The following is a 27,864-nucleotide window of genomic DNA, read 5'->3' on the forward strand; positions in this document are numbered from 1 at the left end:
TTACTCACTCTCAAATCTCCAATCGTTCCAAACCTGTATGACTTTTTCTTCTGTGAACACAAAAGGAGGAGGGCTGGTTATCGACACAAATTTCACAATTCGATTCGATTTCGATTCACAAGCTTGTGATTCGATTCTATTCTGATTCGATAGGATAGCGATTATTTTGGATATATCAGGTATAATACATAGTAAATTTTCTCAAAGAATAAAAATCTCTCAACTAATGATGTAAACTAGTTCGTACTACATTACTATAATATTGAAGGTTAAAATTAAGTGATTTGTATACAAATACTTAAATTACACACAAGGAAGTTTCATAATGGTAAATGGTAAATGGACTGCATTTATATAGCGCTTATATAGGCCACAGACCCATGGCCACCAAAGCGCTTTACAGTTTACATATTGCCTCACATTCACCCATTCATACACCAACTGCGGTGTCAGCCATGCAAGGCGCCATCCAGCTCGTCGGGAGCAGCTGGGGTTAGGTGTCTTGCTCATGGACACCTCGACACTTGGTCAAGTGGACCCGGGGATTGAACCACCAACCTTCCGGATTGTAGACAACCTACATGAACCACTGAGCCACTGCCGCCATAATAATAAAGTTAAAATACTAACTTAATTACCTAATTACGTTGATTTTTGGAAATATAAACATTTAAATGATGGCTATCTTTAATACTTGACGGATTTATTTAAACATATAATATTGAAAAACAGTAAAAGTATAATGAATATGCATAGATTTAGCTAAATGTTCCTCTCTATAGATCATGACTAACGAGTTTATGGTCAATGACTGGCTTTTCTGAGGTAAATGTAACATTACGTGACACTGTTTACAGGCTATTTTATTGACGTCTTTCCTCAGTTCAAACACTGATTGAGCGATTACATGAGACATAAGGATTTCGGTAAGTATTTTTTAACATACCTTCTAATGTTCATTCATATTTATTCCATGCTGTAACTAGTAGTAAAGCAAAAGAGATGATTAATTCATGTGCGTTTCGTGCTGCTGCTCTGTTTGTTCTGAGGCGCCACAGCGATCAGTCACACCACATTAAAATTTTGTAATAAAATTGACAGAATTTGAAAAACTTATTTTGATATCAAAAGTAACAAAGCTTATAGTGATTTATTGGATGGGAGTCGTTACAATTCCATTCATTCATCAACTGAAAACAGCATAGACTAAAAGATCGATTTCTGGGATTTAAGAATCGATATCAGTTCACATAAATGAGAATCTATTAGAATCGAGAACCCAGCCCTAAAAAGTTGTTATAATATATTTGTTTTCCATACAATGAAAGAAATGGGGTCAAGAACAACTTGGGATGCCACTGACTCATATGGGGAAAAAAAAAGTTTGGAACAAAACGATGGTAAATAAATGTTGGAATTTTTTATCTGTGGGTGTACTATCCCCTTTAATAAGAAGAAATGCTACATGAAGTCATTCATTTACAAATATGGAAAACATGAGTTGAAACTGAGTGCACAAATATTACTATTAACTGGCTGTTATCACTATCCTAGATATCCACTTCTTTTAATCTAGACTTCAGTGACAAGATTGTTTACAAAAGCTTCCTTCACAGCTCTTTCAGAAAGACTAAGAGCTTTAATTTTAAACAGAACCACACTATAAACAAATTACGCTTTAACATAATGTGAGTGGGTAGTCAGGTTTTTGGGTTACATGTAATTGTGATCTTAAGCAAGCTGTTCCTCCCAACATTTGGGACATTTTTAAACCATAAAAAACAGTGTAAAGTCTGATGTAAGAAGAGAACCATCTCAGTGTTTTTTATTTAGTCATGCTCAATACAAAAATAAAAATCAACGCAACTGCCCACATACAGTGCATTGTGTGCTTAAAAAAAGAGACGGTGTCATACAGTACATTATTCGGTGCAGCTGAGCTAATGACACAACACCATGCTCATTCAGTACTGTCTAATGTCATAAGGTATATTTATCCTAAAAAACCCTATGAGTCAACCCACTGAACATTATATACTTCAGGTCCTGTTGTTATCCACAGCTCCACACTGGATTGAGAGAAATGCAAACAAAAGCCAGAGGCATGAATATATAATACATAAAGGTGCACTCAGTAACATCATACTGACACCTACTGGCCTGGAGGCATGTAGTATGTTTACTAACTGCTGCCAAGTATGCACCAAATCTGTTTATCTTTTTTTCTATCTCATTAACTACACGAATACATATAATGCATAATAATGCAAATGACAGACTGTTGCGATTTCTCTCTGGAAAAAAAGGCATATTGTAGTGTTTTTCTTTTAATGCATATGCTTGTAAACCACCTACATTTTAAAAGTGTAATATAATGTAAACAAATTTTAATAGCAGCCTACGCAATTGCACAAATTGATCAATTGCATGACCCAGTTGGTCATGTGATATCAACATGTCTGCGCGCATAAGGGGGCGACCACCTCCACATAGAATAAAAATAAAGACAGCTGGAGTCTCAAATTAGAGTACATAATTGCTATTTCTCAAAAGTGCCGTTTACTTTGTAAAACTACCCACATGCTCAAAAAATGATTATGTGAATAATGTGATGTTCTTTTTACAAAACTCATACTACTGTCTGCGAAACTGAACTCCAAACCATATTGTTTTTAGGAAGCATAAAAACACAAAATTTCAGGATTAAGATTTATAGCATGCGCCATGCGAGATCATTTCTTGTTACTCAATGAAAGATCTTGGAGCATGTTAAAGATTTCACACACGCACTTGTCTCAGTTAGACTATACATAAACTACGAGGTAAGCATGGTGCTAAAACCATCCTCTTATCACAACCACAGCAACAATGTATCTAGTGCTTTAACTGAGCTCGGCTACTATTAGCACAACAACACTCTTTTATATCACATTTCACGTGCTTGCCGGTGCACCCTCTATAAATTTACATGTGTAACTTATATTCTGATATAGGGTGCGTATAGTCCTTGACGCTTTCATGTAATCGTTTGATCACATGCATTTGTTAAAACAACCGCACACATTATACGTGCATGCCTGCATGTAAACATTCAATGAAATAAATGAAGACTCAAAATGGAAACGTCAGCTCACACCACCCTATATATCCTCTGCTTACATATACGCACAAGCCATTCAAATACATAGCGGATTCTGTATTTGCTGCTAATACATTGATGACCAAACGAATAAATAAACCAGAAATCTTATTTTCACACCAAGCCTTACCTGCTCGGATGAAGAGAATCCAGTTGAAAATTATGCTGCATTTAGGGAGGCGCGCATATGATATTTCTCTCTGCGAACAATTCAGATGTAGGAAAACGGAAAGATGACTGGGGCTGACAGCGTCTATTCCCCACATGCGCGGTTTTCTTCTGCTCTTGAGTCCTGCAGTCAGTCGCTTGACTGAATTGTTTATTCAAGGTATCCCCGGCACTCTGCAATGCCATGTTCACTCCTCCTACCCTCCTCATGGACGCTAGTGAGATCCGATTCAAGAGCGAATCGTTCTTGTAGGGATTCAGTCGAACCGATTCGCAAAGAGTGAGTAGGCCTACATTTATAAAAAATAAATAGGCTACACTATTATGGTAAACATAGTTCCACCAAATATCCGTAATTACAACAATAATTTCCATTAACAATATAATAAATTATCTCAAGACAGGATAGCTATAGTTTTTTAAAGAAAGCAAAACCAGCCAGGGCAAACTAAAAAACAGACTGGAAAAGCTAGAAACAAGCTAAAAAAAACCTGTTTTCCATGTGATCTCTGTGGGAAAATCTGTGGGGTAGCGTAGGTGACATCACATGTTGTGATACATAAAATATAATTAATCATACATTTGGCTATACCCGTACTTAACTGTATTTTACAACAATAACAAAACAAAGAAGAGTAAAATGACTTCTGAGAATACTTTTGAGTAATGATTCAAATGAATCATTGAATCGTTTGATCGGCTCAGTCAAACGAATCACCCGTGCGAATCGAATCGCTAAGATGAATCGGATTTCCCAATGCTTATGGACGCCACCCTTAAAGCCACAGCTTAAATATCTGTCTTCTTTCTAACCCTGGGCTTTAAATCAGTTCATGACTTGCGTGATCAAATGTAACCAAATGCAACTCAGATTGAAGCACAATTGCATAAAGTAAAGTTCTATCTATCTATCTATCTATCTATCTATCTATCTATCTATCTATCTATCTATCTATCTATCTATCTATCTTAATTTCTTCATACATTTATTGGTAATGGTATTATAATAAGAAATATAGTTTAAAATCTAATTTTGTTTGCTGTAGGAAAAATGAAGCAAAAACATTCACATTTAAAAATCGACTTGCCTGCCTAGTTCAGCCTTTCTATGCTTTAAGAAGTCTCAGGTTTTACACCAAGTTCACACCTTTTAAGACCCCATATGACCAGTCAACAGTTCTGGCTGGAATAAACATGCCCCGCTGAGGTTACAGATGGGCTATATCCTGATGGGACAGTATCAGCCATCAAGTTTTTCACAGCTTTCTCTTGCATACAAAGAGATGTTAACATCCCAGCTGCCCCTCCTTACTACAGTAGATTCTCTCTCCCTCCCAATATAGTCACATGTTTGTGTTACAAGCTGTGAGGAAAACCTTTTGCTCGTGTGTGATGTTTACACATTACACATTTTTTCAGGGCTCTGACTAGATTAAAGACAGGTTTAAAGTAAGATGTTCAGTTACCCCCCAAATCATGTCATCAAATTTATTTGTATCGCTTTTCACAACATTGAACAAAGCAGCTTTACAGAAAACCATGATGTTAACATTAACAACATTTTAATATATAGTCACATTTACCAGATTGGAGCTGGAAGATTGTGCAATTTTGTAATGAATCAAGCAATCAAGTACTTGAGATTTGCAATGTAAGTATAAATCGCCCTACACGAGTATGAATGCAGAAAAAAATTAAACTTTATGTAGAGATCTGGCCGGTAATATAGTTATACCAGTAGTTTGCGATTAACTAAAATCAGGCCGCTGAGATTTGCTATATAGCCTATTACTATGAAGGTAAGAATACACTATTACATTTTTCAGCAAAAAAAAAAAAAAAAAGTAAAATACTATTGTGTTCTAATGTGTAAAATCCATATACTATCATTGGTTTAGAAAAATTAAATGAGATGCTCAATGCACAACCCCCAAATTGTCAGGAATATTATGCTATTTGAAAAACAATTGGTTGTACTTCTGTTGTGTATTTATAGAATAATGCACCAGCACTCAGATACCAAAAATATTTTTTTAATTTTATCACAGCGAAATCAAAGTCAAGCAATTAAAGTATAATCAGAGGTTTAAATAGCACATCTTTTTCCTCTGTGTGCCTAGAAACGGATAGCAGTTCAAACACTGAACCCAGATCAGAGATCAGAGAGCAGAGTTAAAAAACAAAGGGACTTTGGGCTCAGCATGTGACGGTCACAAAGGGAAACATTAGGTCTGCCAGGAGACAATGACCTTTGATTCCACTGATTTCCCTTGAACCTTCTATGACCAGGAAGAGCAAAGGCTCTCTGGGCAGGCAGGTGCAAACAAGGATATGGGGTGAGAAGCGCAAACTGCCATCTCCCCTTTGGACTCAAATACAAAGGTTGTTGGTCTTGCCAAAGAGGCCAGAATAGAGAGGAAAATTACTGTTTAACACAATATTGACACAGTCACTGAAAATAGGCATTGTGAAGTCAGAGCGAGATGAACGCTGACTACATGTGTAGTTGCATAAAAATATAAATATTTGATTGTATTAGCTAACAATAATTGAATACAGTGCGTGCATAATTATTAGGCAATATTCTGATCACATTATTTTCCAAGAACATTTTACCAATTCAAAATCACATCATTCTAAATAACTAGCCTATTAATTTTGTATATAATAATTTCTAAGTGATATATAATTGTTAACAAGGCCTGGACGTGAAAAAAAATGCTTTATATTCAGATGGGCATAATTATTAAGTAAGCTTTCTTTTTTGAGAGATTTAACTCACACTGAAAAGTCAAAAATTATTAAATCCCATGAGAAGGATGCAATACTATAGAAACTGCAAAATTAAGGTGTGACCATTGGATAAGAAATGCTATTTGTAGCAGCAGAGACACAAACACAGGGTAAGAAGAAAATAAATTGACTGCAAAAGATTTTAGGAATTAAGGTGAAGAATTAGGTGTGAAACCATCAGTAAAGCTTTAGTCTCCAGTGCCATCATTTTCCAGAACTGCAAACCTGGAGTCTCCAGATGTACAAGGTGTGTCAGGTCCTCAGAGACTTTGCTAAGGTAAAGAATCCTGAAACGTGATAATCCAGATTTAATAAGAATTACAAGCGGAAGTGTTGTGAAATACATGAAGACTGTTTTTTAAAGGCTTTATATAAAGATAGATTAAAAATGTCTCTTGACGGACAAGCACCACTTTCTCATGTTTGAAGAATTTATATTCTGAGTTTGCATTTCACTGTTTTTATTAATTTTAGGGAATAATGAATCTGTTTTTGTGAAAGGGAGAACTACAATAAGCATCATGTTTAAACAGCGCACACAACGCCTCTGCACCTCACTTCCAATATGGGGACAGGAGAGCTGTCAGTCAATAAATGGGAAAACTAAGTAACTTGCGATACTTATTTGAAAAAGTAACGCAGATATTTTTTGGGGAAAAAAATGCATTACTTTACTCGTTACTTGAAAAAGTAATCTGATTACGTCACTCACGTTACTTGAAATGCGTCACCCCCAACATTGCATATATTATATACAAAATTAAAAGTTATTAAGGTTGGTGTGGTTTGGAATTGGTAAAATGTGCTTGGGGAAAAATATTGTCAGAATATCGACTTGCCTAAAAATAACTATGCACGCACTAAATGTTTATAAATATCGTCTGTGGAAGGCGTAGGACCATAAAATGTTTGTTCAATCATTTTATTCCGTCTGAATGAAATGAAAGCATGTGTTCCCTTGTCAGTCAACGTGTGTTTGCATTTCACTGCACAGCCTGTTCACGCAGACATCATACGTCATCACTGTGTTCACGTACGCTATGCAGACAGAGCGAGAATGGCAGGCAAACGTTATTGTAGCACTGTTACTCACTGTACTGTAATTTTTTCTCACTGGTGAATGACATATGATGTAATCCAATAACGTTGTCTCTGGTCATCTCGCTTCATATGCTTTCAATGCTAGCAGGCTAAAGTTAGCATTTCCCAGATCACCTACTGCACCTTTAATTGATGCCCAGAACCAAGCTTTGAGTCTAGGGTTGTGTTGAACTGCTGCTGATGAGGTGTTGTCACTTTATGTTCATATGACAATGTACATTTCCTCAAGCAATATGTTCAAAGGTCTCGGAGCATAACTGTGAAAAACAATTCAGTAAAGCTGTCAAAAAGTTTTTCAGCAGCATTACTGTCTGTCACAGATGTTTTGCTAAGCTTTTTTAACGAACTATAACTGCTTTAAACAAAGGCTATAGTTTGAGACTGTGGCTAGTTGTCACAATGTTAGTAACGATAAAGATTTAAGTAAAGAGTACAACTACACAAATCTTTGTTTTCTCTAGCAGTTTTTTTTTTTACGTTGGTTTCAGACACTTAAATTGGTCTACTAACGAGAGTTAGTTGGCATGTAGGTGCAACGTTACTAATAGTCAACAGAATGTCTAAAGGGGACCTTCAAAATAAAGTGTTACCACAGTTTTTTGCCTGCTAATGATCAATATGTTTTTTATTCATTATTCATGAACAATAACGATGTAAATCTTCAATAACCTTATAGCCAAGACTTAAAGGTTTGTGCCTAAACTAGGAGAAACCAAAGAAATATTCAGTGGAGTAAAAGGTGTGAACTTGCCCATGTTCCCCCTTTATCTTGTTGTGTACTTTTAAAGTGAGAGGATGTTGCATTTAAACTAATTTGGCAAAGCATTCAGATTGCCCAAAGGGGTTAATTGCTTGTTTTGACCTGTGGTTGGCGTTCTTGTATACTGGAGCTTTTCCTGTCCATTAATGTGTCCATTTTTTTGTTTTTGCTTAGAGTATATCAATATCCTCACTGGTTGGTTAATGGGACATAATGCTTAGTCAGTGGCTTTTAGTTGGTTTCGCCATCTTTGACGGGCGAAGCGCTGTGCCTTTTTGAATGAATGCTTGTTTGAGGTGAGACACTCTGTGGATTTAGGTCTTGTATCATAATGTAACCCTCGTTATTTCCCTGAGCGATGCAGATCAATAACTACTGTTTATGCATGCAGCCCGCATATACGGCACTATTCAGAGAAAGTAAAGTTGCAATTACGGCTGCTTAAAATCTGGCATGGTTTCAGTGTCCAAAGAAGCACTGAAAATAAAAGACAAACGTCATACTAAAAAGGTCTCAGTGGATATGAAACCATTATGTTGTTTCTTCTTTGTGCAAAAGATAAATTATCAAATAATAGTTCAAATAAAACCATTTATTAATCATAACAAAGAACCATAATCAGATGTTTACAAGACCTCACATATGCAACGGCTAGATGAAGCAGAAGTTACAGTAGCTGCATTCGGGGACTGGCAATGTGGTTAAAGATGTAAGGTATCTCAAGAGAGCAAATGAGAGGGAAGTGGAGGAGAAAGAGACTCAGAAAAACGGAAATAACCCCATGAGTGTATTATGTGGAGGGTTGTGACACACTGTGGCTTTCTGCACTTATGTGGCAGAGCGGAGAGCGGGGGCGTAAGACTTGGCATTTTACAGAGGAAAGGCCTCACTGTGTGCACATTGTGCAGCCATGTGTGGCATCACCACAGTTCACATCTTACCCATGTACAGTCTCCCAAATTTTCCCAAAGGGACTTCCAATTCTCATTGGCCTTGTTCCCTTTTTATCCAAATGCTTAAGCATGGAAAATCACTGACCTAGCTTCAGGGAATCTAAAGGTTTATAGGGATGTATGAGCTGTGCCTAACCTGCTCTAATGCACGGATTAGTCAAACTATGAAATCAAAAATGCATTTTTAAAAATGTTGATGTTGAATTTATTAATCAGTATTCCATTCCGCTTTGACTCCTCCCAGCAATAAAATGTCATTTGAGTAAATCTCCCTTGAATCTCAGTGGCATAAATAGTTAATATTTCTCCTTTGTACCGAGGAAGGCATGTCATAATCCTACATTTGAATGGGGTAACCCTATCAAAAGCTGGACTGTTCCATGACAAATTGCTTATGTTCATCTCTACATGAGCATACCTCTTATCAATGTGCTGAGGTCCCACATTTATTTTGCCTTGGGCGACTGTCTCTACCATGTGAAGGATCTCACATTATAATCCACAGATCACATTGAATGGGGCAAGTATCTAATTTCTCATTGTGCGCTCCTTCCATTTAGTGTACATGCTAAAGGAAAGCCGACTGAATGAGGCTTTGAGTTGAATAGGACCGCAGGGTGAGGTGCTCAGAGCCAGGGCTAAGTCATCAGGTGGAGGGTCATCTTAGCCCATTGTGTGATTTAACGCTGGGTAAATGTCACCGCCAAACATCCCAGATCTAGCTATTCACTCCTACCTTTCACTATAGTCAGTTCTTATAACAATGTTAAAGGGCTTTGCAGCTTTGAATGTTTTCCTCTCAAATGTCAGATAAGGATTACCCTCTAAGCATTTAATTAGGTCTGCCAATCAATTAAAAAAAACATTTCAAATGACCTAAATGATGTGCTGATTAATTAAAAAAACACAAATAATTTCAGGAATTCATATTTGTTTAAGGTCCCCCTGTGGTGAAAATCAAGTTTTTAATATGTCTATGTGGTGTTTTTAATATGCTTTAAGACAAACCATGTGTAATGATGCGGGAAGAATGAAGCGAGAAGTAAATCCAATTGCAAGCACATTTATTAATAAAACAAACGAAACACGGAAACAGCAACCATTACAACATTAAGAACTCACAAGGACCGAACTAAGGCTATGTTTACACGGAAACGATCTAAAGAGAAAACGCAAAAGTGGCGTTGCGTTATGACTTTTTATTCTGCGTTTAGACGAGCGTTATGGTTGGGAAATCCGCGTGCATATGGTGACGCAAAAGTGTGTGAAATTCGATATAGTATGCACTCCAGGCGGCTAGGTGGCAATGTGAAGCACTGCCACACAACAACACCAATATCTTAGAATATTTTGAACAACTGCTGAAAAGACTCTTGTATGTTTTTCAGAGCTGCTAGGGCAACTTGAAGGTCCGACGTATGGAAATAATCTGACAATGTTGGTTATTTTCCTTTATAAAACGGTTAGTTCCAATCCTTGATTCTGATTGGTCAATAGCTGTGCTTTATTCACGATAAAACACGGCTATGACCGCTTCACCCAACGGTTCTATGTATCACTACACAACACCCCTAGCAACCACTCTTAGCAACTTAAACAGATGTTTCATCTCATTGATATTGTTCATTTAAAGCTAGAGCAGAGCATTGTGAGAGATCGAGTAAGCGAGTGTACCTGCATTTACAGTAGACGTAGCATTTTCCTTCAGGTCAGTCCTATATTCATAATAAAAAAAATGCGTTTGAATGTCCGCTGCATATTTTGTCCTTTTAACAGTCATGGGGTTTTCCGTGCATAACGTTAGTCATCTGTCAGTTGCGTCTGTCTTCTCCGTGATCACAAGTTCGAGTCCTTTCAAAAGCCTTCTCTACAGACTCACTCACTCACTCACTCATAAAGACAGTCTTTGCCGCCATCTATTGGCGAAATAGTATATGTAACTTCTGTTGCTGTTCACGTTCCGGGACTATTTTTTCCAGCGGAAGGCAGGCTTTTAGTGATTTTACTTCATGAAAGTTGCATAGATACATATTTTTCGGCTTTAATAATTTTATTGTGTGGCAACCGTTTTATAAAAGCAATAAGGTACTCGAGGCAAGTGCTGTATCGTGAATAAGTAACGGCTGAAGGGGTTGCAGGCACTCCGCTTCGCGTCGTGCCTAACAACGCCCTCCAGCCGTTACTTATTCACGATACAGCACAGCCTCTCGTACCTTATTGCTTACGTACTAGCGCATGCCTGTGACGTAAACGCGTACGCGACGAGAGCCACCGTGAGCAGATTTGCGTTTTTGCCGTTTAGACGGGAATGCGACGGTGGAGCGTTTTTAAGATTTCCACTTTGGAGGGTGGTTTCACTTTTTTGCGTTTTTAAGCCCCAAAACGCCGTTGCCGTGTAAACGAAAGGCACATCCGATAAAATATTTTTACTTTTTCACCCGGAATCGTTCTCGTGTAAACGGGGCCTAAAACACAGGGCTTAAATACAGAGGACTGGGTGAGTGAAACAAGACACAGCTGGGCAATTAACTAAGAACACAGGTGGAAAACATGAACACAAACGAGGAGCGGGAAAACTAGACAGGACTAAACCAAATACACAATAATGGGGGGAACACAAGACAGACAGGAACAAGACATGAACCCACACCATGACACCATGAGCAAATTCATAAGTCAACACCATTGCTGAGTTTTTTCTCCTTAAAACTGCAGTGAACCAAAGACAGTCTCAAAAACACGGTTTGAAATCTCTGGTGTTTCTGGCGTCACAAACTACCTTGTAACCAATCACGTCAACGTGTGATTGTCAACGAGTGGATCTCTGAGCTGGTGTGAGTGAGTGGAGGCGGGGCTAATTTGCATTCTTGCATACACAGAACCACGTATAGCCTACTAAATGAGGCAAGGGTGAAGAGTTACATTCAAGCTATTTTAAGGCATGAAGAATTTAAAGGCGAAAAAACATTTTATGTCATTTTGGTGATCAAAGATGAGTTTTATGGGATAATATGATAGACTACAAGAGGACTTTAAAAAAAACAAATAAATGTAGATACTTCAAAAACATTCCATTATTATTTGGGGAGAAAAAAAAAATACTTCCACGGTCCACAGCAATCGATTTTGTAATTTAGTTTGTCATTCCGAAACTGAAACGGTTTGCTATGTCTCGCGCACAGACGAAAACATTTAAATTGGGTGTGCTACCAATAAAAACCACAGAAGACGCAGCCATGCTGTTCTCTGCAGGTTAGGTGAAGTATCGTAAAGCGGTAGAAGTGCAACATGCTTCCATACAAGTTTGTAGTCAGTGCTGCCAGAACTCTTGATAGTGGGCGAGTCGTAACGGCGAGTGGAAAAATGAAGCATTCCCAAGTCATGGTTTGGCATGAGGTGACGATGCGGACAGTAATAGCGGACTTATTCAAATATGCTTTTTATTTAGGTTGAATTAAAAGTCAAGTGAAAATCAGTGATTTTTACTAGTCAACAACACAAAATGCAAATGACTTAGGCTTTGTGTCCCAGAGATTACTAACCCAGTTGGCTCATTTTATGTTATTATTTTTTAATGAGTTTCTTTTTCTGGCATGTCCTATATTCTTTCAAAAACATGTCAGAATTGTCCGTCTATATGACTCACTCGCGCAGACGGGGAGCTGAGAAGCAGGTCAGGCGCTGATCCACATGTGTCGTGGTGGATGTGTGGCTGAGGGGGAGTGAAGCCCCACCAAAGCGCTGCGGCGATGTGTCAGACCTGCTCGCTCTTTTGTGGCGTGCCATTCATTCTGCTCGCATGCTTTGTTTTCACATCTTGTTGACCTACTTTGCGCTCTTGGAGTAATCCTCCAGGATCGTTCCACGGGTGGTTGGGGTGGAGCACTTTGCTATGCCTATCCCTCATTAGAATATCAGATAGCATGAGAAGGTCTCTCAAAAAACGGAAAAAAAAAACAGGAAAAACATCAAGGACTGTCTGGAAGTAGAGCACATGGGCGTTATGTACATTGTCTCAAGGGCCTGGGCTTGAACTCATTTACCAGGGCCTTGGTCTGTAATCGCAAAGACTATTCTGAGTCAATGCATTGTGCTTTTGAATAAGGCTATCTATTCTTAGAGGAAAGACTACAAGTTGGTCCCCTGTGTTGGAGGGTTCAATAAAATATAACCCTGTTTGAAGCGGGGCTAGTTTTATTCGTCTGTCAGACTCACTTTATAGATCATGAAGTCATTGTAATCTTATGCTTTGACTAATCAAGTAATGTAACGCTCATTATGTTTCAGCTGCAAAGAATGTTTTAACTTTGAGTCATGCCAAAATGCAAGCTTATGTTAGTCTATTTTTATGTAAAACTTCCAAACAGATCAGAGCTACTTCTTGATTATGTACATTTTGAAGTTTCATTGCTCTGATTTTTATGATCCCTCTTAGATTGCCAGAGTCCCTGGTTAATAAACTGGATCTTGCCCAGGCCCTTCCCACTCCAAAGCAACCAGCATAATTACAGAAAGGATCTTTAATTAGGGCAAAGAGAAGAATTATCCAGCTGTGGCCAATGCAGTCTTCTCCTACATCATTTTCTCTTTCAGTGAGCCAAAAAATCAAAGGAGGGAGAGGACTAACATCGAGGACGGGGAGGGCACCTTGGTGGAATTTACCCAGCAATGTTGTTTTTGCTTCCTCATACTGTTTTCTGGGACTTTACCCTCTGTCCTTCACCACAGACTGGAGATCAGACTTTCCTATTGTCATCTCATTTTAGTTTTACACAGCACTGTATCACAACAATATATTGCACAAGAAAAACAATTGCTGGAAATAATGGGGTTATGATATATTTTGATAAAATTGCTTTAACTCTTGTGAGTCAGTGGAGATCTTTGGCTGATGTATCATATCTCTCTTTGTTTTTTAGTGTCTTGCGTCATGAATGTCATGTTTTTAAGACAAATATACACACAGAAGGCCAGAGTGGGCCATGTTTGGGGGATGGGAGTGGGTGGTCAAGCTGCTTACCGACTCTTGCTGCCGAGCTGCCAGGGAGAAAATGCAAGCAGGGTCAGTCCAGTTCACAGCAAGCTATTGACATGCTTTTGCCCTGATTACTCATTACCAGAACAGCGGGAGGTAGTCTGGGGCACAGAGTGCTCCCGTGCCCTGGCATACGGGACAGGCCCCACCATTCATAACTAAAAACCTATTACTCTCTATTACAGGACCAAAGGTTAACAGCCAATGACCCTCTGCCCACTGCTAGCAAGACACTGGGGTGATACTGACCCTGCTTTCAAAGGAACACAGGGCTGAATATTCGTCTATCTGTGATTCTGTGTTAAGGACAACGCTGCTGATGACTCATCTTAAGAAGAATATGTTTTGTGAGGAATAGCTTGTGTGCTTGTGGCCACCTGGGAAATTGTGCCAGTGAGTGCGTGACCACGTTGGCGCAAAAATGGTCTTGAGTGAAAAGGGACAAGCTTCATAAAGTTGCTTAATGAGCTGGAAATAATGGAAGTAGATGTCTTGAGTCCAAATGATTCCAATTATGAAACTATAAGATTGGATTAGAAATCCTGAAAACAACAATGATGAAATTAGAAACTGGGTGTTTCTTCAACTACAGGCCTGTGGACTTTTAGAAAATAAACTCACTTGCAACCCATTTTTCACACTCTCACTAGATAGTTGCTTTTTTAAAGGGGTGGTTTACTGCTTTTTTTCTTTGCATGATTAAGTTTATGGGGTGCAATATAACATGTCTTTGTGTTTGTTTGTTTTTTAAAGCCTTATTTTTCATAAATTTCACCTTTATTGTAAGCCGCTTTCTCCTCTGTCATTTGAACGACCGGTTGACTATGAAACCACTCCCTCAGAAACAGGCAATGGGCTCAGTTTGTTTAGTTGGGCCCAGATTGGTTGGTTGGGCCGGTGTGTTGTAATTGCCTAAACTGCGTAGTCCACGTTGTCCGGAAACTTCACGCCGATTACCTTTACGGGCGAAAGATGCATGTGCTCCGGTCAAATGTAAATAATGGTGTCAATGCTGCCGTATCAGTTTGAGCCAGAATCAGACCCAGAAAGCGGCAATGAAGAGAGTCAAGCAGAACCTCCGTAAACACGGCTCTTACAAAACGTTTCTGAATGGTACATTTTTTTATTATTATTATTCTATTCTATTCTACTATTGTTATATAAGAATTTCAATATGCTGTTACTTGAAAAGGCTACTGCTGCTTGTTAGCTTTTGAGATACGGTTTTCTCCTGATTAAACATTTAATATAGGCCTAACTGAATAAATGACCGTTTTTTAAAGTTATTGTTTTATCGATATAATGAACAACCGTTTATCTATTCACAAAACTTAGTTTACTCAGTGTATCGTTTTCTTAAGGTGTACATGTGGCAACTGTGTTAAAAACCATACTGTACACTGATAACAGCAGCTGAAGTTTGCTGTTGCGATTACATATAATGTTTTGAACTTTATACACGTTTGTCTTATACACACAAAATAACATCGAACTAACTGGCTACTATAAACAAACAGCGTTGGCATTACGTTCTTGATCAAATCGAAAAATTACGCCATAAAGTATACATGGAAAATACATTTACAAAATTAGTACATAATTACAAATTCAGGTCCAAAATGTTTGTACGCGTTTGACACACGAAATAGCATAACTAAGTGGCTACTAAAGCCAGCGCTGGCATTTGTTTACGTCCTTGATAAAACAAAAACATTACGTCTGAAATTATACATGCAAATACATTTAAAATTATTAAGTCTTACAGGTTGTGGCCCAACAACTGCTGCCTCTGGTTTTAAAGTTGGAACTGCTTCATGTTTTAATAACAGTTTCTTGTTGAATCCGGCATTGAATTCGTGGAGATTCTGGAAGCTGTCTTCCGTAAAATGCGCAGCACAGAGAGCTAAATTACGATTGTAATTTTCAGGAACATAATCAAACATAAATTTTAGCCATTGTTGACGAACTACAGCGTCCGTAGGAAGCCCGAACACAGAAGACCTGACAGCTGGGTGAAAATAACACACTTTCGACGGCATGGCTACAGCTCTCCACTATAACTCTTCCTCTTCGACAAAGCCGCAGAAATATGGCCATGCCCCCTTTTTTGCATATTCCGGAGTTGATGTAAATTTATGGATTAGTTACGTATAAAACCCGGGAAGTATCTCGTTAGTCCCATTCGAGTCGTTTTTGTAGGCATTAAACTTCCTGATTTTTAAAAGACGATATCTCTGCTTACGTTGAACTTTCAGCGCAGCAACTTTGCAGACACTGTTCATGCACCAACAGCAACATTACACACTATTTAAAATGAAAAAAGTGAAATCACAATCAACCACTGCTTTAATACTAAGGGCCAGATTTACTAAACAGGGCACATTAGTGTGAAAGCGCAATTCCAAAAAAGCGCCGATGGGATCTACTGAGGTGCAAATTAAAGAACACAGACGCAGCCGGATCATTTCCATAATGACAAATGCAATCTACCAAGAGAAGCACAAATTAGTGTCTGGTTTAAGACATGCTTTTTTGGGCATTAAATAATGGCACAAAGACCAATAAATTGACGTGCTCAAACCTTAGTAAATCACCGCGCATGATTCATTTAAATACTCTCCTCCCATAAATTTTTCATCTGAAAGGGAAACTCCTACAAATGCATATGCAATAAGATCAGCCTTATCAGCCGGGGGAGGGAGGGTCTAAGCCTTAATTTTTGTTGACTAACACATTTTACACCACTTTTCAAATGAGTTATTGTGTTTGATAACATTTTGTGTTGGAAATTACATTTTGTATTTGGAATAAAATGTCTATCTCCTTTATTCTTTGTCCAAAACAATTTTAATGTGACTTTCATATAACAAAAAAGAAAGAAAAAATTAAATAAGTTGGTTTAAAAGTCATCATGAATTATGATTGCCTTTTCTTCCCTATCATGATGTATATCAATTTTTTCTTTAACCTGTTAACTGTCACCCCCCTTTTTTTTGCATAGACATAAAAATCACTATCCAAACTTAAATGGTTGTAATTCAGGAATGCTTTGGAATATAGACCTATGGCTGGTCTTGTTTTAAAGAAGACATTTTCCAGATTATTGTAGAAGTCTAGAAATTATAAAAAATGAAACATAAAAAAAGTTATAGAAGTTTGAGTTTATGAAATTCTGTAATGTAAAAATATAATTATTAATATTTTATATAAAATGTATATATTACAAAATATATTTTACTCTAAAACTGCAAGAAAATTAAAGACAAAAATCTGAACAAGTTGTATTCCAAATTTTAGGTTGATATCTAAAAAAATGAGCTTTCAGTAAGATTTTATTTGGGCGCAGTACCCAACTTTTTCACTATACTCCATTACTGCCCATATAAGGGTGCCTCCATTTTCATATATGTTTTGATTGATCTGAATCATGTATTTCCATAATTTTCATACAATTTATGAAGTAGACATCCTATTCAGAAGTAGTATGGGTGGTTTGGCAGTATTTGATATGAATTCAACCTCTAATAAATGCATAAAAAGACTACGTTATAGCGTTATAGCTCGCAGCCAATCACAAATCGAGAATCCATACATTTTTCTTTATATTTAAAACATTTTCAGACCTTTTTTTCTCATAAAATGGAATTGGTGTTATCTTTTGAACTCATGGCATGAAAACAAACTGAGGTTTCTACCAATCTTTCATGATTTTTCGTGTTTATTGTTATTTCAAAATAAAGGCCTAAATACTCCTAATGAATATAAAAATATTCTTGTTGCAAATTGATAAATTACTGCTCCTCTGTAATTTATTTTAAATAACAGCCACCAAATATGAAAACTAGAGATTTTAAGCTTTCAAATGATATATAGTTTGGCAATATTACTTTAGGTTTTTACTAAGATATTATTGTTTTAAACATGCAATGGCAAATGGGCCCGCCGGCGGGCCCATGAAGGTATTAACAAGAAGAAATCGTGATGTATACCCATTTTTCTTGATTTTGTCTATTGGGAATTGATTAGATCGTTGGCCATTGCTGCGATCTCATGTGAGTGACGTTGCTGGATACCCAAATTATATTCATATCCTGAAGTATATTAAATGAAAGACAGCAAAAAATGATACTATGATGGGAAGGTTCTGTATCAAGCGCCTGAAAGAACCCTTTAAAGTTCTATATACAGCACTGCTTTGCCTTTCATCGCAGAGAAAAGAAATGAAGCCATTTGAGTTGGATGCTCTATAATGTCTATTTAAGGGTATCTCCGAATTTGTTTGTGATACTAAATAAAACACAGATGATGAAACCACAGTGGTAAACTAAGGAGGCTGACCTTGTCCTGCCTCTGTAACACAACCCTAGAATGATCTGCAGGTCAGCAACCTTCCCCTGCCCTCCATTATCAGACCACACTCTCGCTCTCTTTTCTCATGCTTCTCTCCCACTCTTCTCTCCCTTGCCCTCTTTGTCTCTCTCGCCGCTCATGGGGGTTTATATCTCCTTATCTTTGTCTATGCAAAATGTACACGGGTCAGCTATTATACTCATGCAGTGGCCTTTTTAAGCTGTCATCACTTTTCTCACTATTACAAAATAATGCAACATTATAATGTCAACAGAGGTCATGTAGTATTATGTTCCGCTTCTCCTCCGCATTAATCAATACACAGCAGAAGCACGTGAAAAGTTTGCTAGTATGTGTTGTTGTGCGGGGAGGGACTCACATTTTCCAGGTGACTGAATGATTGTGACGCAGAGCGATGTGGAAAGCGCTCTGTTATTGCTGAAAAACGAGACGGCGTCAGCAGCTTCTTGATGTCCCCCATTCAATGAGTAATTACTGCAAATCGCAAAGGCGAGTGCCAGAGAGCCTGAAGACGCCTCATCCATTTTGACGCTCATCTTTGCAATTTAAACCACCGGTGATCTCTCAAAAGGGCCTCCGCAATTGCGGCGCATTTGCACGGCATGATTTTCACTTGTCCTTGTCTGCCGAGCTCCTTATCTACGACGCCCTTCGTTATTATTCTCTGAAAATAACTCTGTGCTCAAGGTGAAAGAAGGCTTGTGAAAGCTATCTCATTTTTTAATTCTCTTTACAAGTAGTTTCATATACCTACTGCACATGTATGCTAGTAGGAAAGGAAGTCAAGGCTTCATGATATCAAAATTGAGGTTCGTGGCTTTTATGTTTATGCATTTAGAAGACGCTTTTATCCAAAGCGACTTTCTGCATTTGAGCCTACAACCTTGGCCCTGTTATAGCTCCATGCGCTACTAAACTACATGAATTAGGTTAGGTTCAAGTTCATTTAAAATTTACAAAATTATGCTATACTGACAAAAACGTTGGGGGAAAATACACATTTATAATGTAGTTGTCTTCTGGGAAAAACAGATCAACAATAGTAATGACCCATCTTGTATTCATAGGTGTTTACATATTTTTGTCAAAATAAAATGGTTTCTTGATATAGTAAAAAAAAATATATATATATATATATATATATATATATATATATATATATATATATATATATATATATATATATATTATTGTTTTTCCTTGATGTAAACCTGCCTATAGCATTATTAGGTATCAAATCTTGGTGCATGACATTATTTCTAAGGCTGCTGGCTATTTTAAAAAAGAACAGAACTATTAGATATTTCCGCCCTAACCTGTTTGTCCTCATCACAGGATTAAATGGGTTCTAATGTCTTTTTTGTTTTTTTTTTGTTTTTTGTTTTCATGTACTGTTACAGTTCAGAGGTCAGATACAAAAAGATCCTCTGGGGGTTCGAAAACATGTCAGTCGAACATTATAGTGTCAGAGAATTTATGTGAAATCCTTAGTAAACATCATCCTTCAGCAAATTAAACCATAATCCATGTTACTTTAGCATTTACTGGACACCATTTGCCCAGGCATGTACTCTTGGCTCATATCTCTCTGTCAATCACAGATGGCATTTACTGGCTAAAACAGGGACTAAAGCAATCTTGTGCCAACAAGGACATTCATCTGCCAAAGACAAATTGGTGCATTGAAAGTCATTTAATAGATAGGCTTATGTGAAATATGGGGAAAGAGGGTGTGTTCTGGTGTTCGACAGCACTCAGAAATGAACATTTGCTTGGTTTACGACTTGTGTTGTCTCATTAAATATTCCTTATTAACACAGAGCAGTAAATATAGCTTTTTCAGTGTACTGCAAATAATAAGACACCGTAGGCCTTCAGGTATTTATGAAGCTAACACTGAAGTCAAACGATATCTTACAGGGACAGTTCACCCAAAAATTAAGATTCTGACATAATTTACTTACTCTCATGTTGTGAATTTCTTTTGTGGAAAACAAAAGAAGATATTTTGAAAAAAAAATGTAAATTAATGACAATGAAAATCAGTAGCGCCAAATGTTCTTTTTGACCAAATTGACTTTTTATTCTATGGACAAAAACAGTTGAAATACAGATTTGAAATGGCACAAGGGTGAGTAAATGATGACAGAATTAGCATTTTTAGGTGCACTAACCTTCTAAGCAATGGAAAAAAACACACATATACAATAGGTCTAAATGGCTATGTGGTGAAGAACCACACCAGCCTCAGGTCACTAGAGACTTGAGGATTGACCCATTGATAGATAAAGATAAAGGTCTCAGTGGTCAAGCTTGTTATCCGTGGCCACTCTGTTAGAGCCCTTATTTCCAACAAGACAGAAGATTGGAGAACCAAATACAACAATATTGATTTTGCAATTGATAGTTGCATGCCTGCTATTGATCAGGATCAAGCATCTGCCATTTGCAGAGGTGTGCATTTTCCATTGGTAGTGGGTTTGCAATTAAGACCCGTTTAGCATTCCAAGCCCATGTGTGATTTGTTGTAATGGATGTTCATTAACTTGCTACTTTGCTTTTGGAGGTCAAAAGACAGATCCCAGAATCCCAAGGGCTTTAGCCTTCTGCACCTCATTTTGTGACGTTTTATTCGCCCAGTTGAATTTTGTAGTTGCAAACAGAATGCTGGAGAAGTATGAAGTGTGAGAAGTATGAATAAATTATTATTATCATTACAATTAGGGATGCAAGAGGAATGTGGTTTAAATCAGTAGTTGTCAGACTCTCAGACAACCCAAAGACCCCCTAGTATGAAAATAACAGATTTTCTTGTAAACACTGTACATTGACTTTGATTAATGACATCAACAAACACTATTATATTATGCTAAACTAGTATTTTCTTGATTAATAACCTTTAATTTGGCATATCACAGAGGGGAATTTCCATGTATCTAATGATGGTTTCACTATATAGAAGCAATCAAATCAACCAAAGATGATGTAAAAGGCTTATTTAAAATTGTACTATATATTTTAAGATATTTGTGTGTGTGTGTGTGTGTGTGTGTGTGTGTGTGTGTTCTGTGATAGGTAGGTTTAAGTGTATAGTGTAGGGGATAGAATATACAGTTTGCACAGTATAAAAATCATTGGGTCTATGGAAAGTCCCCATAAAACATGAAAACACACCATTTATCACATCTTATCCTTTGTAACCTGCTGGGTTCCTTTATTAAGTTCTTAATTAGAGAATTTGTGTAATGTTTTCTGGATTGTAAACATGTCTGTGTCTGAATTACAGGACTTACAAACTCAAGGCCAGCTTTACCTCTACCCCCACGTCCCATCTCTTGCTGCAAAATCAATGGAGTGATGTAGGTATATGGAGGAGGACATGGGGACAGGCTTAAGCAGACTGCTTGTCTGAGTCCCATTTCATGCATCAGCGGCTACAAGCTCAAACACCATGATCAGCCTTTGCTGTTCAACACCGCACTTGCTCACACTAGTAGCACCAAATGCAAGCACGCACACACACATAACCATGCAGACACAAGGCGCTTTGAGAAGGCAACACAACATGTTATTGGACGCCACATTGATCTACTGAATATGAAGTCTTGCTGCACCAGCGCTTCCGTGGAAACATTGTGGCATTCCTCTCTGGAAGAATAATTCAGCCTTTGTCAGTTCATACTCTGACAACAGTTTAACATATAGGGAGTAGAGAACAGGGGGGTAATTCCAGAAAGCAGGTTATGCGACTTACCTAGGTAAGTTTACTCAGAGTAAGCGGATCAAATCAACTTTCTGTTCCAAAACCTGAGGTAACTTTCAGGGTATGTAAGTAGCCACAGCAACGTATTCTCTGAACATAACCTTACGTTCCAGGATTAGTTTACTTCTGAGGTCTTCAGTGGATGCATGCCCTATTGATGAGGCTCCAGTGGGCTTAACAGATTTCATGACGATATGCACTATTAGTGTAAATCGCCATTAAACAAAAGAAGAAGAAAGACGTATAGGTGCGTTCACCCCATGCTGTAATTACCATAATTACAAGATTTCAACTTCACATTCTTGTAGAGCTCGTAATTACAGCTTGTAAGATGGGAATTTAATGAGAGCTCCTACTTATACCACATGATCGCTGGAATACCTGTAACTCTGAGTATCATACTCCGGGTTGACTGAACTTACTCCAGACTGCAGTTTTGGAACCTGCATACCTCAAATAAGCAAGGTTTGGGTTAATCAACCAAGAGTTCAGGGTATGTGCTGGTAAGTTAACCTTGCTTTCTGGAATACCCCCATGATGTTGTATGTCTGTCTGTGTTCCCCCTGTCTTTGTGCTTTTGGTTCAGTCCTGTTCAGTTTTCCCGCTCCTCGTTTGTGTTCATGTATACCACGCCCCCTTGTTATCTTGTTTAGCTTGTTTGGCCTTGTATTTAAGCCCTGTGTTTCAGTCCAGTCTTTGTGAGTTCTTGTTGTTGTAACATTGATGTTGGTGGTTCTGTTCCTGAGTCTTGTGCCCTAGCCAGAGTCTTTATGTAGTTTGAGTTTATTAAATAAAGTGTGCTGCAATTGGATCCTGCTTCCTCCTTGCTTCCACCTCATCATAACAGAAGAACTCACCAAACGATGGATCCAGCAGTTGTCCACAACCAGGTACTAAGAAGATTTCTAGCCTCTATGTTTCAGGATGGCCAGCTGATCGAGAAGTATGTGAGGGACTTTTTGAACTGCTGCCATCTGGGATCGCTTAATGACATTGAGCTCATGGACCTGTTCTGGAGCGGGCTGGATGCGGATATCGCACAACTGATGCCGGATGATTATACCGGTTGGACCCTAGAGGGATATATTGACCTGGCCCTTTACTTGGGGGGTTCGGCATCTACGGTGGGCTTGGCTGATGAAGCACTCTGCCAGTTCACAGTATCCCTGGAGCCTATCCACGTCCCGCCTGTCCAGCCAGAGACCGTCCAGCCAGAGACCGTCCAGCCAGAGACCGTCCAGCCAGAGACCGTCCAGCCAGAGACCGTCCAGCCAGAGACCGTCCAGCCAGAGACCGTCCAGCCAGAGACCGTCCACGTCACGTATGCGCCGCCTGAGCCCTCAGTGACCGCAACACTGGCCATTATGGCCACAGCCATGTGGTGTGTGTGGGCTACGCACACACTTGAGCCGGTGTCCGCTGATCCTGCGCCAGAGCCCGCTGATCCTGCGCCAGAGCCCGCTGATCCTGCGCCAGAGCCCGCTGATCCTGCGCCAGAGCCCGCTGATCCTGCGCCAGAGCCCGCTGATCCTGCGCCAGAGCCCGCTGATCCTGCGCCAGAGCCCGCTGATCCTGCGCCAGAGCCCGCTGATCCTGCGCCAGAGCCCGCTGATCCTGCGCCAGAGCCCGCTGATCCTGCGCCAGAGCCCGCTGATCCTGCGCCAGAGCCCGCTGATCCTGCGCCAGAGCCCGCTGATCCTGCGCCAGAACCCGCTGATCCTGCGCCAGAGCCCGCTGATCCTGCTGATGACCCCATGGCTGCCCCCAAGAAAATTTTGGGGGGGGGCAGTAGGATCCTGGACGGGACTGTGAAAGCCGCACCGCCGTGGCCGCCCGAGGGGTCTTCACCGCCGTGGCCGCCCGAAGGGTCTTCACCGCCGTGGCCGCCCGAAGGGTCTTCACCACCGTGGCCGCCCAAGGGGTCTTCACCGCCATGGCCGCCCGAAGGGTCTTCACCGCCGTGGCCGCCCGAAGGGTCTTCGCCGCCGTGGCCGCCCGAGGGGTCTTCGCCGCCGTGGCCGCCCGAGGGGTCTTCGCCGCCGTGGCCGCCCGAGGGGTCTTTGCCGCCGTGGCCGCCCGAGGGGTCTTCGCCGCCGTGGCCGCCTGAGGGGTCTTCGCCGCCGTGGCCGCCTGAGGGGTCTTCGCCGCCGTGGCCGCCCGAACTACCTAGTCCACCCTGGTCGCCTGCGCAGCCTGCTCCGCCCTGGACGCCCGAGGGTCCGACAGCTCCGCCCTGGACGCCCGAGGGTCCGACAGCTCCGCCCTGGACGCCCGAGGGTCCGAAAGCTCCGCCCTGGACGCCCGAGGGTCCGACAGCTTCGCCCTGGATGCCCGAGGGTCCACAGCTGCTCCGCCCTGGTCACGCCCACAGCCTGCTCCGCCGTGGCCTCGCCCTCAGCCTGCTCCGTCGTGGACACGCCCACAGCCTGCTCCGCCCTGCCAGTCTGTTCGTCCTGCTCCGCCCATGTTCCATGGCCCAGGTCCGCCATCGCAAGACCCCGGTCCCGTTCCCTGCACGGACCTGGCCCGCCATCCCTCCCCCGGGACCGCCTCCGCTCCACCATCCTCCCGAACTATGTCTCTAGTTTTGATGGGCGTCGGGAGCCGCCCATAGAGGGGGGGCTATGTTGTATGTCTGTCTGTGTTCCCCCTGTCTTTGTGCTTTTGGTTCAGTCCTGTTCAGTTTTCCCGCTCCTCGTTTGTGTTCATGTATACCACGCCCCCTTGTTATCTTGTTTAGCTTGTTTGGCCTTGTATTTAAGCCCTGTGTTTCAGTCCAGTCTTTGTGAGTTCTTGTTGTTGTAACATTGATGTTGGTGGTTCTGTTCCTGAGTCTTGTGCCCTAGCCAGAGTCTTTATGTAGTTTGAGTTTATTAAATAAAGTGTGCTGCAATTGGATCCTGCTTCCTCCTTGCTTCCACCTCATCATAACACATGACACAGTAGATTGAATTAATAGTTCAGTGAAATTAACTCAAAAATATTTTTAATTAAATTAAAATTAATTTATTAAGTTTTTCTTTTAAATAGAAGAGAAATTGGTGTTGAGTCAAGTGTAAAATCTGGGTCCTAAAGCAAACCTAGTCGAGAACCACTAATGGCTAAAGGTTATAGGGTTGGATCCAAGTAACCCAGAAACTGAAAGGTCACTCATCTCTACTGTACCCTTGGGCAAGGTGTTTACCAAATGTACTGTCAAATGTAGGCTACTGCTAATTTAATGGACAAATAAAATGACAGTAAACACAATGGCAACCATTTTAATGATCTAAATCAGAGAACAAACTAAATAACCTTGTGATATCTCTGATTCTATTTCTGACTGCGCACATCCAAATATAAGCTACTGTGTCCTCTATGTTCCAGCTTAATTCTCTGTTTATAGATAGTGAGTCACTAAAAGAACATGCATCCGAAGACCTTTCTCTTTACTGTGGCCATAACAAATCAAGGAACGCTGGCTCCTGACCTGTAGGTGTATTATAAGAAAGCCAGCTGCCTATAGCTGAAGCTAATTCATCATGACATGGTCAATGAGGATCACACTGGTATGGCCTAGAGGGAAACTTCCATTAGTTTGCTGTCCACTGCACAACGTGTCTTATTCAGGGGGTAGGATTGACTGAAGAGAAACAGATCCGTAAATAAAACTGCATAGATCCACTCAGTGACTTTTTCATCTCATCATCTTGCAAAAATAAAAGTCACCTTGTGGTAAGGGTTAAATAAATTGAGGGGAAAACAGATCTCTTCTGAGCTACAAAACAGTGACCTTAGACTTGAGATGGATGGATGGATGGATGGATGGATGGATGGACGGACAGACATTTTTGGGGATCTGTCCCTTTATATTCCAAGAGCCATTCCTTCAGTTTTGCAAGGAAGAGGTATCCCTCATTGCTTTAAAGTACCCAATTAACACAAGGAGAGATCTGGTGGTGAAGTATTTGGGGAAATCAAATTCCTTTTCAACAGGCCCCTTGCAGGAAAGCCAGCAATAGGCCCCTTTATCTAATATGTGCCAAGAATAATTAGGTTATTCCAGCACTGCCTGTTGTTGCTCAGTAATTAGGCTAGTCTCTTATGGATTCACTCCAGGTCACAATGACCTTGAGGAAGAGGGAAAAAATTGCCCACTATTGACATCTAAACTGAGGATAGCGGGTCAATTCCCACAGCCGGCAGGTTCACCCTGATCACGTACTGTGCGTTTCAGTGGCGGTGATGCGGAAAACCGTTGGAAGTTGAGGACGCGGAGATGAAAAGGAATGTATGATGAAGTATAGCAAGGTCCTCAAGGAGACAATGAAGGCTCTGCCCCTCCCATGCCTCTTCCTGCATCTCTAGTCCGTGTTCTTGGCCTTGCTTTTGAGGTAACTTAAAAAACGCAGAGAGTTTCAGATACACTTTTTGTTGTGGTCATGCATTTAGAAGCTGTTCATCTTTCACAAAGCCCGTTATGGAATAACAAAATTAGGCTACATTTACAGTATGCTTGTTTTATAAGTCTTTGGAAACCTCATGCCTGTGCTCAGGCAGAAAATGCTTTTTCATATTTTCTACTAAAAAAATAATATAATATAATATAATATAATATAATATAATATAATATAATATAAATGGTGTGCATCTTGAGACAAAACAAGAAAAAACAAAACAATGCCAGTGCAAACTCAAATCTAAAACTCAGGGAAATTATGATTTCTTTTGCACTTTTTTATAGCAACATGTTTTTTGTTGTTGTTGTTGTTGTTGTTGTTAAACAATGCACTATCTGAAATAGATTATAAATGATACTTTAGACTAGAGGGTCACCTTGTAAATTTTCTCCGTAATTGTCTAGTAAGACAATGCTGTCTGCCAAGTAATCCATGCTTTTAAACTCGTTTTGTGGTGATAAATGTGCATCTTGTATTTTAATATGGTGATAACAGATTTTGTTCATCCATGCTGTTATGGAATGTACAAGCCATTAAAGATCTTCTGTCATCTACATTCTGCCAACATGGCTAGTTACAGTGTGGTAATTGGTCATATTGGATCCTTAATCAAAAAGCTCATTGTTTCTGCTGCCTGAAAAGCAACGATTACAGTCCCATATGCTGAGATGAAACGAAACAATTACATGGGATGGAAGCCAAAAAAATCTTTAAAAATAATTTTTTAGTTGTATTCAGCACCCACAATGGGACTAATATGTGTCACTTAAAAAAAATCCACATATTTATCTTATTCTTATATTGAATTCCAATGTGTTTAGTCATTTATAAAAGGAAATCTATTTGCAATTAAAATGCACATGCATTAGCCTACACAAATATTATCATACTCTGTCATGATGACACATTTATAAGTTGCTGGAGGCAGGGTCGTAATTGTACATCTTTTTTTTCTTTTGGCAGTTTTGTCTCACTTGCTGCTTCGGGCAAGATAAGACATGACCAATGAGAGAAAAGAACACATTCTAACAACTATGTGGATCTTTTTATTTGTAAACAAGTGCTAACCTAATTGTATAGCGTTTAGTTTGGGAACACATTTTCAAATATATATGCATATATATATGTGTGTGTGTGTGTGTACATATATATTTGTGTGTGAGTAAGTTGCATTAAAAATCCACTTAGTTAAAAAAAAAAGAGTTTGAACAGGCATGATGCTTCTGACTGGCCGTTCTGACAAGATGCATTGAGACATAAACTGAATACGTGTTAAAAAACAGATAAAAATCAACAACAGGTCACCCACTAGGGTCATCCAGTCATCAGCAGGAAACAGAAG

At 39.6% G+C, this 27,864-nt stretch overlaps 1 protein-coding gene and 1 long non-coding RNA gene across 3 annotated transcripts in view; one reads left to right on the plus strand and one right to left on the minus strand.

The window, feature by feature from the left end:
* Positions 1-3,530, minus strand: part of nrip1a (nuclear receptor interacting protein 1a) — a 40,661-nt gene extending 37,131 nt beyond the window's left edge. For both annotated transcript variants that reach the window (XM_056271206.1, XM_056271205.1), the window contains exon 1: positions 3,270-3,530. The gene's annotated coding sequence lies outside the window, so the exon portion shown is untranslated. The remainder of the gene's footprint in view (positions 1-3,269) is intronic.
* On the plus strand, positions 882-27,534 carry LOC130104587 (uncharacterized). The gene is made up of 3 exons (XR_008809511.1): positions 882-926; positions 26,300-26,456; positions 27,486-27,534. It is a non-coding gene; the product is annotated as an uncharacterized LOC130104587 (long non-coding RNA).
* The last annotated feature ends 330 nt before the right edge of the window (positions 27,535-27,864 follow it).

Source organism: Rhinichthys klamathensis, unplaced genomic scaffold (genome assembly GCF_029890125.1).
Source record: "Rhinichthys klamathensis goyatoka isolate OS25496 unplaced genomic scaffold, OSU_Roscu_1.1 h1tg000311l_1, whole genome shotgun sequence".
NCBI lineage: Eukaryota > Metazoa > Chordata > Actinopteri > Cypriniformes > Leuciscidae > Rhinichthys > Rhinichthys klamathensis.